We start from the raw sequence: 13,620 nt of genomic DNA, 5'->3' as shown, positions 1-13,620 counted from the left end.
ATAAGAATTTGCTTTACTTACGCACTGCTCGATGTCTAAACCCTCGACAAGCAAGGTGGTCCTTATTCTTCTAACGCTTTGATTTCAACTTCACTTTTCACTCGGGATCTAAGAATACGAAGGCAGACGCCTTATCTCGCTCTTTTGATCCAGCTGACATGGAATCCTCGGAAGATAATAAATTCATTGTAAATCCATGTCAAGTATTGGCAGCTACACACCTGAAAAAGGGTTGTCCTCCAGGCAAAACATTCATCTTGCCACATCTACGCACCCGGCTCCTTCACTGGGCTCATCACTCACTCTTCTCTGGGCATGCCGGCATTCGCAAGACCTGGGACTTATTGTCCCGAAGCTACTGGTGGCCTTCCTTGCTGGAGGATGTGAAGAGATTTGTTGCTGCTTGTTCCAAATGTGCTCAACACAAGACCTCTAGGAAAAAGCCTTATGGATGCTTGCTCCCATTACCCATTCCTGATTACCCTTGGTCACAGATCTCCATGGATTTTATCACGGACCTTCCCCCTTCCAAATCCTGTACTGTAGTGCTTGTGGTCACGGATCGCTTCTCTAAAACAGCCCACTTCATTGCTCTCAAAGATCTTCCTTCTTCCTCCTCCTTAGCCGATATTTTTATTAAAGAAATATTTCGCCTCCATGGCTGTCCTCAACATATTGTCTCCGATAGGGGATCACAATTCATATCAAAATTTTGGCGGTCTTTTTGCAATAAATCCGGCATTAAGCTTGACTTTTCTTTCGCATATCATCCCCAGTCCAATGGGGCTACTGAGAGAACCAACCAAGAATTAGAGAAGTTTCTAAGAATATTTATCTCTAGTAACCAAGACAACTGGGTGGACCTTCTCCCTTGGGCCGAGTTCGCCCATAACAACCATTTCCATGAGGCCATCTCTAACTCCCCCTTTTTTGTTCTGTATGGCTGCCATCCTAGACTACCCACCTTCTCTCAAGTCTCATCTTCTGAAGTTCCAGCAGTGGACTCTCTGTTTCGTAACTTCTCTGATATTTGGGAACAAACCAAGACAAATTTAAAGCAAGCAACTACTCGTTCCAAAAAAATCTACGATAAAAGGAGAAGAATGACTCCAAGTTTTGCAGTTGGTGACAGGGTATGGCTATCCACCCAGAACATTCGTTTAAAGGTTCCCAGTAAAAAATTTGCTCCCAAGTTTATTGGCCCATTCGCTATATCTGAGATTATTAATCCCGTAGCCTTTAGATTGAGTCTGCCTCCCTCTTTACGCATACCCAATGTCTTCCATGTCTCCTTGTTAAAACCATTGGTAACCAACAGATTCTCCACCTCATCCAGAACTCCTCCTCCTGCTGTGGATCGGGATCAAGTTGAATACGAGATTAAAACTATCCTAGATTCTCGTAAAGTTCAAGGTGCCATACAGTTCTTGGTAGATTGGAAGGGTTACGGCCCTGATGAGCGCTCATGGGTAAGAGCCATTGATCTACATGCTCCCCGTCTACTTAAATCCTTCCATAAAAAATTTCCTTTGAAACCCTATTAGGTGTTCGGAGTCCACCTTTATGGCAGGGGGTACTGTCACGGACTTACCTGATCCCCGCCGCTCCGTCCAGTCGCACTTCCGCATTCAGGACCATGTGACCGCACCCGGAGGCGGTCACATGACCACAACCCTAGAGGCGGGGATTTTGAATCCCCTTCAGTATAAAAACCTCACTCTGACACTCGCTGAGTGTCAGAGCAACACTTACCTGTTCCTGGCTCCTGCTCTTCGTGGATTGCAGTGTCTTCCAGTTTCCAGTGTCTCCTGTGTGCTGATCTCTGCCTGTTTGACTTCCCTGGCTCTCCTATCCCTGTGTACCGACCCGGCTTGCTGACCATTCTCCTATTCTTGTGACCCGTGTACCGAACCTGGCTTGTTTGACTCCGCTACCACCGCTTCACTCCGCTGTACTACATCTTGAGGCGAACCTGGGGACCGCGACCTGCGACTCCTGGCAGCGAAGCCCACCCCGCCTTGCGGCGGTTCTTGGTGAACACCGGGAAGATCGTTAGACTCCGCACCTCAGGTAAGCCAGTGCTAATCAAGATTAGTAATATAGTATCCAGAATCTGTTACAGTGTCTCCAGCGCAGCTTCAGGTGTTCTTGTGTCTGCGCCAAGGTTCTCTTACTTTGGGTCAGTATGCCCTTCAATTTCGCACCATAACGGCTGAGCTAGGTTGGAATAACTAAGCCCTTGTGGCCACATTTTGGCAAGGCTTGTCCGACCGCATTAAGGACGAATTAGTGGGTCGAGAACTACCTACTTCCCTGGATGAATTGATTTCTCTGTGTAACCAGATTGATACCCGGTTTCGTGAGCGCTCTCAAGAGAGGGAGAGTTCCCGTCGATCTACCTTTCGTTTGGCTCCCCGGATCCAGAGTCCGGTGATACCTGAGGAAGAGCCTATGCAGTTAGGAAGAGCGCGCTTATCTCAGGAGGAAAGGGAGAGGCGATTCAAGAATCATTTATGCCTCTGTTGCGGGGAACCCGGTCATGTTTTGAGCCTGTGTGGGAAGCGGCCAGGAAACGACCGGACCTAACTGACGTTGGAGAGGCTAAGTTAGGTATGTCTATTTCCTCTCCTGTGGATTCTAGCTTTTCCATTCAAGTTCTTCTGCAATTTATTGACAAGCAACTATCTTTTCCAGCACTCATCGACTCCGGGGCAGCAGGGAATTTTATACAAGCTGACATCGTAGAGAGGTTGTCGCTACCCATGCTACCTTTGGATCCGCCTATCGCCATCCCAGCTATTGATGGTAGTTGTATTACTGGAGGATCCATAAGGAAAAGAACTGTTAACCTTTCTCTATGCATCGGAGCCCTACATACTGAGGAGATTTCCTTTTTAGTTATCCCTGAGGCTATTAATCCTCTGATTCTAGGTCTTCCTTGGCTCAGACTTCACTCTCCTACCTTAGATTGGCAGAGACCTGAAGTTCTTGCATGGGGCCCAGGTTGCCATTCCCGTTGTCTTCCCAAGATTCACAGGCCTAATACTGCTCGTTCTACCTCTCTTACTACATCCTCTGGTATTCCTCCTCACTACCATTCCTTTTCTGACGTATTTTGTGAAAAGGAGGCTTCTAAGTTACCTCCCCATAGACCCTGGGATTGTGCCATTGAATTGTTGCCGGACAAGATTCCACCTAGAGGTCGTGTTTTTCCTTTGTCTTTACCTGAATCTGATGCCATGTCCCTATATATCAAGGAGAATTTAAATAGAGGTTTTATCCGGAAATCCTCCTCGCCAGCAGGGGCTGGTTTCTTTTTTGTAAAAAAAAAGGACGGCGGGTTACGTCCTTGTATAGATTATCGTGGCCTCAATGCTATGACTAAGAAGAACAGGTACCCCTTGCCGTTGATATCAGAACTCTTTGATAGAATCAAAGGAGCTTCGATATTTTCTAAACTTGACCTGAGAGGTGCCTACAACTTAATCTGTATCAATTTGTTGTCATTTATCTGGATGATATCCTGATATTTTCTCCTGACATGGTTACTCATCGCCATCATGTTTCCCTGGTGCTTCAACGCCTTCGTTTACATCATCCATTTTGTAATTTGGACAAGTGCATCTTTGAGAAAACGCATCTTCCTTTTCTTGGCCACGTGGTTTCTGGCTCCGGATTACGCATGGATCCCCAGAAGTTAAAGGCAATTTCTGATTGGCCCCAACCGGTAGGACTCAAGGCCATCCAGCGTTTTGTGGGGTTCTCCAATTATTATCGGCACTTCATCAAAGGTTTTTCTTCGTAATTGCACCCATTACCTCTTTGACTAGGAAGTCCGCCAACACTAAAACCTGGCCACCGGAGGCCGTGGAAGCCTTCACGTTTCTAAAAAAAGCCTTCATCTCGGCTCCTATTCTTCATCAACCAGACCCTACCTTCCCTTTCTTTCTAGAGGTCGATGCATCCTCTACCGGATTGGGAGCTATTTTGTCTCAGAAGGATTCCGCTGGGAAATTTTCCCCCTGTGGCTTCTTTTCTCGTATACTTTCGGCCACCGAAAAGAACTATGGCATAGGAGATAGGGAACTCCTTGCCATTAAGTTAGCCTTGGAGACATCATTTGGAAGGAGCCAGGTTTCCTATTACAATTTTTACAGATCACAAGAACCTGTTGTATTTACAAACTGCATCTTGCCTCAATCCTCGCCAGGCCAGATGGTCCCTGTTCTTCTCCAGTTTCGATATGATTATTACTTTCAGACCAGGATCCAAGAACAAGAAGGCAGATGCTCTCTCCCGTTCCTTCAACTCCATGGATACAGGAGAGGAGGGTTCTAGACCCATCCGAGATCCAGAATGTATCTTGACTACCACTCCTACTCGTTTAACTATTCCTCGCCGGAAGACCTTGGTTCCTCTGCATCTCCAACCCAAACTTCTCAAGTGGGCTCATGCCTCCCATTTCTCTGGTCATGCCGGTATAAAGAAAACTTTGGAACTCATTTCCCGTAATTATTGGGGGCCATCTATCCACTCGGACGTTCGACAGTTTGTGACGGCATGTTCCACCGGTGCTCAGAACAAGGTTCCTCCTCAAGCTCCCTATGGTCTGCTGCAACCTCTACCCATTCCAGATCGACCTTGGAGTCATCTTTCTATGGATTTTATCACAGATTTACCCTCTTCCAGAGGTTTCTCAGTGGTGTGGGTAGTCACTGATCGCCTTTCTCGGGCTGCTCATTTTGTGGCATTAAAAGGTCTCCCTTCTGCTCCTGTTCTGGTTCAACTTTTCATCAAAGAGATTTTCCGCCTACATGGTTGTCCAGATGTTATTGTCTCTGATCGTGGAACTCATTTCGTCGCTAGATTATGGAGGGCTTTTTCTCGTGTCTGCGGAATTAAGTTGAATTTTTCTTCTGCATATCATCCTCAAAGTAATGGTCTCACTGAAAGGACTAATCAAGAACTGGAGAAATTCCTCAGATGTTTCATTTCAGCTAAACATGATGATTGGGTCGATTTGTTACCTTGGGCAGAGTTCGCTCACAACAATCATTCGCATGACTCCACCTCTACAGCTCCCTTTTTTGCTCTCCAAGGATTTCATCCTAGAGTTCCTCCCTTCAATGATCTACCCGCTTCTGGAGTTCCTGCAGTTGATTCCCTTCTATTGGACTTCTCGGGTAGGTGGGATCTAATCAAACGCAAATTGCTTCACACCTCTGCCATCAGTAAGAAAGCATTTGACAAAAGAAGAAGACCATCTCCATTACTTGCCCCTGGTGACAAAGTATGGTTGTCTACGAAGACTCTTCGCTTGCTGGTTCCCTCTAGGAAATTCGCTCCTCGATTTATTTGTCCCTTAAAGATCTTAGAGGTCGTCAATCCAGTGGCCTTTAGATTAAAGTTACCTCCTACCTTAAGGATTCCCAATGTGTTTCACATTTCCCTTCTCAAGCCACTTGTTATTAACAAGTTTTTCTCTTCTAAAAAAAACCTCCTGCTGCTATTTCTGCGCTAGATCAGGAATTTTAAGGTTAAAGAGATTCTAAACTCTCGTATTTCCAGAGGTTCCTTACAGTTCCTGGTTGATTGGGAAGTCCTAAGGAGCGTTCTTGGATTCCTGCACGAGATCTTTATGCTCCAAGTTTGTTGAAGAGATTCCATGCCAGGTTCCCTCAGAAGCCTTATAGGTTGTCCGGAGGCCGCCCCTGAAGGGGGGGTACTGTCATGAACTTACCTGTTCCCCGCTGTCGGCGATGTCTGGCAGCTGTGTCCTCTCCGGCGGTTCAGCGCTTTCCTCTGATCGCGCCCCCGCACTTCCGGGTTCTCCCAGCGGCAGGTCATGTGACTCCTTGGCGGGGAATTCAAAACTCTATATCTACTCTGCTCTGACACGCTATCTGTGTCAGAGCAATGTGTTTCCTGTTCCTGGCTACCTCTCCCTGTGTACCTGATCCCTGTGTTCCTGCTTCCTGTGTGCTCCTGCATTCTCTCAGACTCCTGTGTACCGACCTGGCTGCGTCCTGACTATCCTTTGGCTTATTCCTGGCACCGTGTATTGGACTGATTCCCTGTGTACCGACTCGGCTGTGTTTCTAGCTATTCTCTGGACTCCTCCCTGGCACCGCATATTGGATCATCTCCTGTTTACCGACCTGGCTGTGTATCCGACCATCCTTGGACTCATCTCCAGTACTAGGCATACGACAGATACCGTGCACCAAACCAGCGTCCGCTCCAGTCGACCAGACCCTGGATTTCACGGTTAGTGTGCTTAATTACTTGCACTATCCTGTCATATTTTCCGCTGTCTATCCATCACTTAGTACCTTTTCCTTACGTCAGTAGGCTAACCTGGGGGCCACGACCTGCGGTTCTTCGGCAGCAAAACCCATCCTACCTTGCGGTGGTTCTTGGTGAAGACCGGAAGGCCGTTAGACTCCGCGCCAGGGCCGGACTGGCCATCTGGCACTTCTGGCAAATGCCAGAAGGGCTGATGGCCAGATGGGCCGGTTGCTAGCTGGCCGGCCCCATCGCTCAGCGCACAGACTGTCATGCCAGAATTCCTGCATGACAGTCTGTGCGCTGAGAAATGGGGCCGGCTGTATACTTACTTCCTGGTGGCCGCGCGTCCTCTTCTCCCCTCCTCTTCTATGAATGGATCTGGCTATGTCACATGGGACGCGCACCACGTGATAGGTGCCGTCCCATGTGATAGGAGAGACTGCACAGCGCGCCGCGGAGCGCACAAGGTAAGGAGGGAGGGGGGGTAGTTTATGTACCAGATTATGTAAAGTATGTGGGTGCCAGGGTATGTAAAGTATGTGGGTGCCAGGGTATGTAAAGTATGTGGGTGCCAGGGTATGTAAAGTATGTGTGTGTGACAGGGTATGTAAAGTATGTGGGTGCCAGATTATGTAAAGTATGTGGGTGCCAGGGTATGTAAAGTATGTGGGTGCCAGGGTATGTAAAGTATGTGTGTGTGACAGGGTATGTAAAGTATGTGGGTGCCAGATTATGTAAAGTATGTGGGTGCCAGGGTATGTAAAGTATGTGTGTGTGACAGGGTATGTAAAGTATGTGGGTGCCAGGGTATGTAAAGTATGTGGGTGCCAGATTATGTAAAGTATGTGGGTGCCAGGGTATGTAAAGTATGTGGGTGCCAGGGTATGTAAAGTATGTGGGTGCCAGGGTATGTAAAGTATGTGGGTGCCAGATTATGTAAAGTATGTGGGTGCCAGGGTATGTAAAGTATGTGGGTGCCAGATTATGTAAAGCATGTGGGTGCCAGGGTATGTAAAGTATGTGGGTGCCAGGGTATGTAAAGTATGTGGGTGCCAGGGTATGTAAAGTATGTGGGTGCCAGATTATGTAAAGTATGTGAGTGCCAGGGTATGTAAAGTATGTGGGTGCCAGGGTATGTAAAGTATGTGGGTGCCAGATTATGTAAAGTATGTGGGTGCCAGGGTATGTAAAGTATGTGGGTGCCAGGGTATGTAAAGTATGTGGGTGCCAGGGTATGTAAAGTATGTGGGTGCCAGGGTATGTAAAGTATGTGTGTGTGACAGGGTATGATTATAGTGTGTACGTGTGTGACAGTGAAAATATAGTATGTTTTGTGTGTGACAGGGTATGACTATTGTATGTGTGTGGGGGCCGGCGTATGACCATAATGTGTGTGTGTGTGGGGACCGGTGTATGACCATAATGTGTGTGTGGGGGGTCAGTGTATGACCATAATGTGTGTGTGGGGGGGTCAGTGTATGACCATAATATGTGTGTGTGTGTGTGTGTGTGTGTGTGTGTGTGGGGGCCGGCGTACGACTATAATGTGTGTGTGTGTGGGGGGGATCGGTGTATGACTATAATGTGTGGATGGGGGGGTCTTAATATAATGTGGGAGGTAGGCTGGTTAATCTAATGGTGAATTGCAGGTAGGGGCTAATTATTGGGTGCTATTCAATTTGTGGGGGGATGGAGGGGCAATTTAATAGTGGGGCCTATCAATTTAAGATGGGGTGATTGGATTTTTCATTTAATGCTGGGGTGGTTTGGGAGCTATTAATTGAATGTGGGGCTGTGTGTGGAAAATGAGGTCTATTTATTAAATGTGATTATGAGTTATTTAATGCCTGGGGTGGTTGTAGGAAATGGATATATTTATTAAACTTAAATGCTATTTAATTTCTTGCTGGGGTTGTTTGGAGAGAGGAAAATATTTTTATTTATTAAATGGGAATGCTATTTAATGTCAGGGCTAGTTGGAGGGAAATAGATTTATTTATCAAATGTGAATACTAGTATTTTAATGAGTGGCTGCAGTGAGGCCTAATTTTAAAACGTGGATGCTATATTGATTTAACACCAGGGCTAAATTTCATTTACTCATGTACTTTTTCTCCTAATAGGGCATCCAACATTCCAGGATCCAGACAAGCAGCAACTGATCTAAAGACACCAGCAGCCACAAGTGGTGACCATGACAAGACAGGTAAGAGAGACCAGGACAGTCTGCCAACTGTTCTGAATTTGGTGGGTGACTGTCCCGCTTAGTCAGGATTTGGTCTGACTACAAGAACAGTTGGGAGATATGTCCTACTTCACACTGTACTGCTTGTTAAGGCAGAACTGCGTGCACCTAACAGTAGTGCACACAGTATTGCCTGTGTATTTGTCAAAAATTTGTCTAATAGCCAAATTACATTATAGGAGCCCCTATGACTTAAGTGCCGGGCCCCCCGAGCCTTAATCCAGTTCTGGTCAGCAGGAGGAATTTGTGCTCCCAGTTCCGCCCAGGACACAGCCTGCAGAGCAAGCCGAGGAGCTCTAAGTCTCATGAGATTTATTAATCTCATGAAACTAAGAGCTTCCCTGCTCACTCTACAGGAATGTCAGCAGCATCAGAAGCATAGATAAGTACAGTGGGCTGGGGGTGTCATAATGTATCTGGGGGGGTGGCGTAATGTGGATGGGGAGGGTCTGATAAATGTAATGTTTTATTATAATGTATGTATCAATGCACCATTTTGACCACGCCCCCAACATAATGTAGCTACGCCCTTGGCGGCACCGCCACTGCACTGTCGCGCACATTTTTTTCAACAGAGGTGGGCCTGTGTGCTTTAAATGCCAGGGCTGATTTTTAGTCCCAGTCCGGCCCTGCTCCGCGCCCTAGGTAAGCCTGCAAAAATACTGACTAAGGTTCCTAAACCGTAACAATTGGGTACTGTGGAACCCACTCCACCAGGCTTTATGGGATCTCACACAAGGTCAGCCTCTCCTACTGGTGCCACAAGGCCAAACTACCCCTCACTGACTTCAAGTTTCAATTGCACACCACAAGCGGGGGCAAATGCAGGATTCCTAGAGGGGGCTTTCCAACCCAGAGTGAGCATGACCATCATGGAACTGGTGTGGCTATCATTTTAGGTGGTGCAATCCAAAACATTTTATTCATTGGTCTGTGCAGTACATTTCATTAGGGTGTACACCCAGGGAAACCTAGACAAGGATATTCTGTGCCGTAGCTCGATGCTGGAGGGGTAGTGCCCCCAATTTATACTATGCCAAACAGAAGTTGCACCAGTTCATATTATGCCACACAGTAGTACCTCTAATTCATATTATGCCCCACAGTAGTACCCCCAATTCATATTATGCCCCACAGTAGTACCCTCAATTCATATTATGCTTCACATTAGTACCCCCAATTCATACTTTTCCCCACAGTATTGCCCCCAATTTATACTATACCCCACAGTAGTACCCCAACTCATATTATGCCCCACAGTAGTATCCCCAATTCATACTATGCCCCATAGTAGTAGCCCCAATTCATATTATGCCCCCCAGTAGTACCCCAATTCATATTATGCCCCACAGTAGTACCTCCAATTCATATTATGCCCCACAGTAGTATTCCCAATTCATACTATGCCACACAGTAGTACCCCCAATTCATATTATGCCCCACAGTAGTACCCCCAATTCATATTATTCCCCACAGTAGTATCCCCAATTCAAATTTAGCCTCACGGTGTATCCCCAATTCATATTATGCCCCACAGTAGTACCTCCAATTCATATTATGCCCCACAGTAGTACCCCCAATTCATACTATGCCCCACAGTAGTGCCCCCAATTCATTTTATGCCCCGCAGTAGTGCCCCAAGTTCTTATTATGCCCCACAGTAGTGCCCTAAGTTCTTATTATGCCCACAGTAGTGCCCTAAGTTCTTATTATGCCACACTAGTGTCCCCAGTTCCCATTATATCACATAGTAGTGCCCCTAGTTCACATTATGCACACACACACATTATCATTAAACACATAAATAGCTCTGTTTTCTTATGTACAAGTTGACTCACCTCTGAGGTCAGTGCACAGCCCCTCAGACAGAGCTGTCAGAGCAGTCTTCTTTTCCACTTGATGGGAGGAGGTCCTGCCGCTGCCAGCGCCGTCGCTCCATTTCTTGAAGCACCTGTGGTGCACATGTGTTACATGGTGTCACAGGGAGACAGGAGCGGGCACAGAACAGATCTGTACTAACCATGATCACCTCTGTATGCAGGCTGTTACATTTCTGGGCCCTGCGTGTGCCCTGACCAGGCTCCTTCACTGGCACCTGTAACTGTAGGGCAGCACAGTGGCCTAGTGGTTACCACTTCTGCCTCACAGCACTGGGGTCATGAGCTCGATTCCCAACCATGGTTTTATCTGTGTGGAGTTTGTATGTTCTTCCTGTGTTGGCGTGGGTTTCCTCCGGGTGCTCCGGTTTCCTCCTACACTCCAAAAACATACTGGTAGGTTAATTGGCTACTATCAAAATGGACCCTAGTCTCTCCCTCTCAGTCTGTCTCCCTGTCTGTATCTGTGTGTGAGTGTGTGTCTATATTAGGGAATTTAGACTGTAAGCTCCAATGGGGCAGGGACTGATGTGAATGAGTTCTCTGTACAGCGCTGCGGAATTAGTGGCGCTATATAAATAAATTATGATGATGATGATGATGATGAACTGCTCACACATGTTTGTCAATGTGTAGCTGCTGTAGCAGCTCTTTTGCTGGTTGCTCTGGATGAATCAATCCTGACCATTTGCTTGGATCAGAACTGACGAGCACTGACACAAAACACTGGGCTCACTGCAGGACTGCACGGAGATGGATTAAAGTGTGCGCTTTAATACTTTAATATGTTGGTCACAGATATGCAGCAAGGGCAGGTGGTTCACTTGAGCAAATAGGATCATAGCAGTATGGCTAAGTCCACCAACGTGCTGTGGACATATTGCATATGACCGGTGCCATGGCAAAGGAAGGGTTAATATCTAGTGCTGCAGCATCAAAAGGATTCATTGACGGCACTGACTGTAAAAACATAAATGTATTATAAATGTTTAAATTCATCACTGTCTATTCCTACTGTGACATTGCAGCGGCAAAGGGGTTAAGTCCCAGCGCTATGTCCTCTATGCAGACTATAAGGTAGCCAAAGGGGCCATCCTAGAACATTATGCAATTTTCCAGTAGACCTACAGGCAGAAGTTTCGGGACTTAGCCAAAGGCAATCACATTACCCACAAGAAATTCACCAATCAGCTGCGTCTGTTTGTGGTGGGTGGATGGATCGACCTCCAAGACCCAGAATGAAGTCTTGGACCTGATATGAAGTTTCACTGCCAGTGCAAAACAGAGGTGAAGGAAGTAGTGCTTGATTGGGTACATTCTACATTTGAATTAGCTGCCTGATCGGCAGACCGATATGCGACAATTTGGCAACATTGGAAGAAGCGCCAACCTAACAACAAGCTGTATGGTACTGTAAGAACAGTGTAACACCCCTCTTCTGTTCACAACCCCGACCAAGTACCCACACACACTGGTACTTCTAGCCAGCCACCACTCCCCTTGTCCCTGGGAGCTATCAGAGACCAACAACACCCACGCTGGGGAGAAAGCATTACTGTTGTGTAAAAATCGGTAGCTCAAGCTCCCCAGACTCATGCCCCTAATTTGAGTTCTAGAGCCTAGGTTGCTTGCCTGATGAATGGTGATAAGCCCACAGAGAGTGTGCCCACTTTAGTCAGCCTAATGGCATGTGGTGTGGACAGGGCCGGTGCTAGGTCTGTAGGCGCCCTAGGCAAAGTTTCAGCCTACGCCCCCCTGCGAGGTTCTCACACACAATTTTTTTTTTTTTAAATGAATGAATCGGAATTCTACATTTATTATTAGTGTAGTGGCTTTACCTGTTTTTGTGCGGATCACCTGCCAGTCACACCCCTTCTTCAGCAACAATCTGTCCACGCCGCTTGAGTCTAGTGGAGAAAGTGCAACAATTACTGGAGTTCAATACTCCGTAGGGGAAGGAAGGGGATTGTCCGAGGTGACAGGCAGAAGTAGAGACGGAGCACTCTATTCCTATTGCCGACACCTCCATTTGCTCTGGCCCTGGGTGCAGGGCTACAGATATGACTTTCAAAATATGGGGTAGAAATTCTACCCCATAGTTTACAAGTCAAATATAGAGCGTGAGGTGCCAATAAAATAGTAATTTCTCCCCCATACTTTGCAAGTCAAATATAGAGCATGAGGTGGAAAGTAGTCATTTCTCTATGGTATAAAAATGGCTATTTTCCACGTCATAATCTATATTTGATTTTAAAACTATGGTGGAGAAAATGATTATTTTGTTGGCACGTCATGCTCTATTTTTGACTTGCAATAAAATAATTATTTTATCCACCATAGTTTTTAAATCTAAGATAGAGCATAAAGTGCAAAATAATAATCAAATCCCACCCCCAACATTTTTTTTGCCTCCACACATGGATTGGCCGTTGGGTACCCCTTTTTTTTTTTTTTTTTTTTTAAAATAATAATACCAAAAAATTTTTAATTATATATACTCACCGTTTTTGATCCTGGTCAGCAGATGCAGAGAGGCTCTTCTTTAATAGAAATGAAATAGATGGGGGACAGACTGTGCTTCCCATAAAGTGTAAATGCAGCCTAAATGGTAATAAGGTGGCAAGGGGAGAGATCCTACCCCTAGTAAAAGTAAATGGAAAAGAATTACCAGGCGCATAAGTATGTAAATCAGTACAAAAAACATTTATATTTACATAGAAGATCCATCCCTGGTCTGGACCAGCAGAAAGCAATCTAAAAACAGTTCACAGTCCCAATAAGGAAAAGGAAACTAAAACTGATACAATAGGAGGGTATGTATGAATGAAAAACAACAATAAACAGAAAAAAAAGAAAAATAGGACAGTCCAATATACGGGAAAAAACAATAAAACAAGAAAAAGGAGGAAAGAGGTCCAAAAAGTCCAGAGAGAGTATTCAGAACCGCAGAAAAATACAGTCCAATGATAAAAAACGGCAAAGAAAAAAATGTGTGAAAAAATATGAAAAGATCACTCACTGTATCGTTGGTAAAGTTGATTGCAAACTGCTGCTGCAGGGTCTAAGTCCGATAGCCAGGGCTGCCAAGAAGAATTCAGGGCCCGGGTACAACAAATTCATGGGGCCCCCCTCATAGTCAAGTAAGCCCCAAAATTTTTTTGCGCCGCCTTACGGTGGCACAAAAAAATTTAGGTGTATGGTCATACATTC

At 46.0% G+C, this 13,620-nt stretch overlaps 1 protein-coding gene across 1 annotated transcript in view; it reads right to left on the bottom strand.

The window, feature by feature from the left end:
* Positions 1-12,299, bottom strand: part of FMNL3 (formin like 3) — a 99,529-nt gene extending 87,230 nt beyond the window's left edge. The window contains exon 1 of the transcript XR_012688645.1: positions 12,249-12,299. The gene's annotated coding sequence lies outside the window, so the exon portion shown is untranslated. The remainder of the gene's footprint in view (positions 1-12,248) is intronic.
* Positions 12,300-13,620: the final 1,321 nt, after the last annotated feature.

The sequence above is a fragment of the Mixophyes fleayi genome, chromosome 2, assembly GCF_038048845.1.
Source record: "Mixophyes fleayi isolate aMixFle1 chromosome 2, aMixFle1.hap1, whole genome shotgun sequence".
NCBI classification, from domain to species: Eukaryota; Metazoa; Chordata; class Amphibia; order Anura; family Limnodynastidae; genus Mixophyes; species Mixophyes fleayi.
The sequence above is the reverse complement of the archived record's forward strand: the minus strand, read 5'-3'. Positions and strand labels throughout refer to the sequence as shown.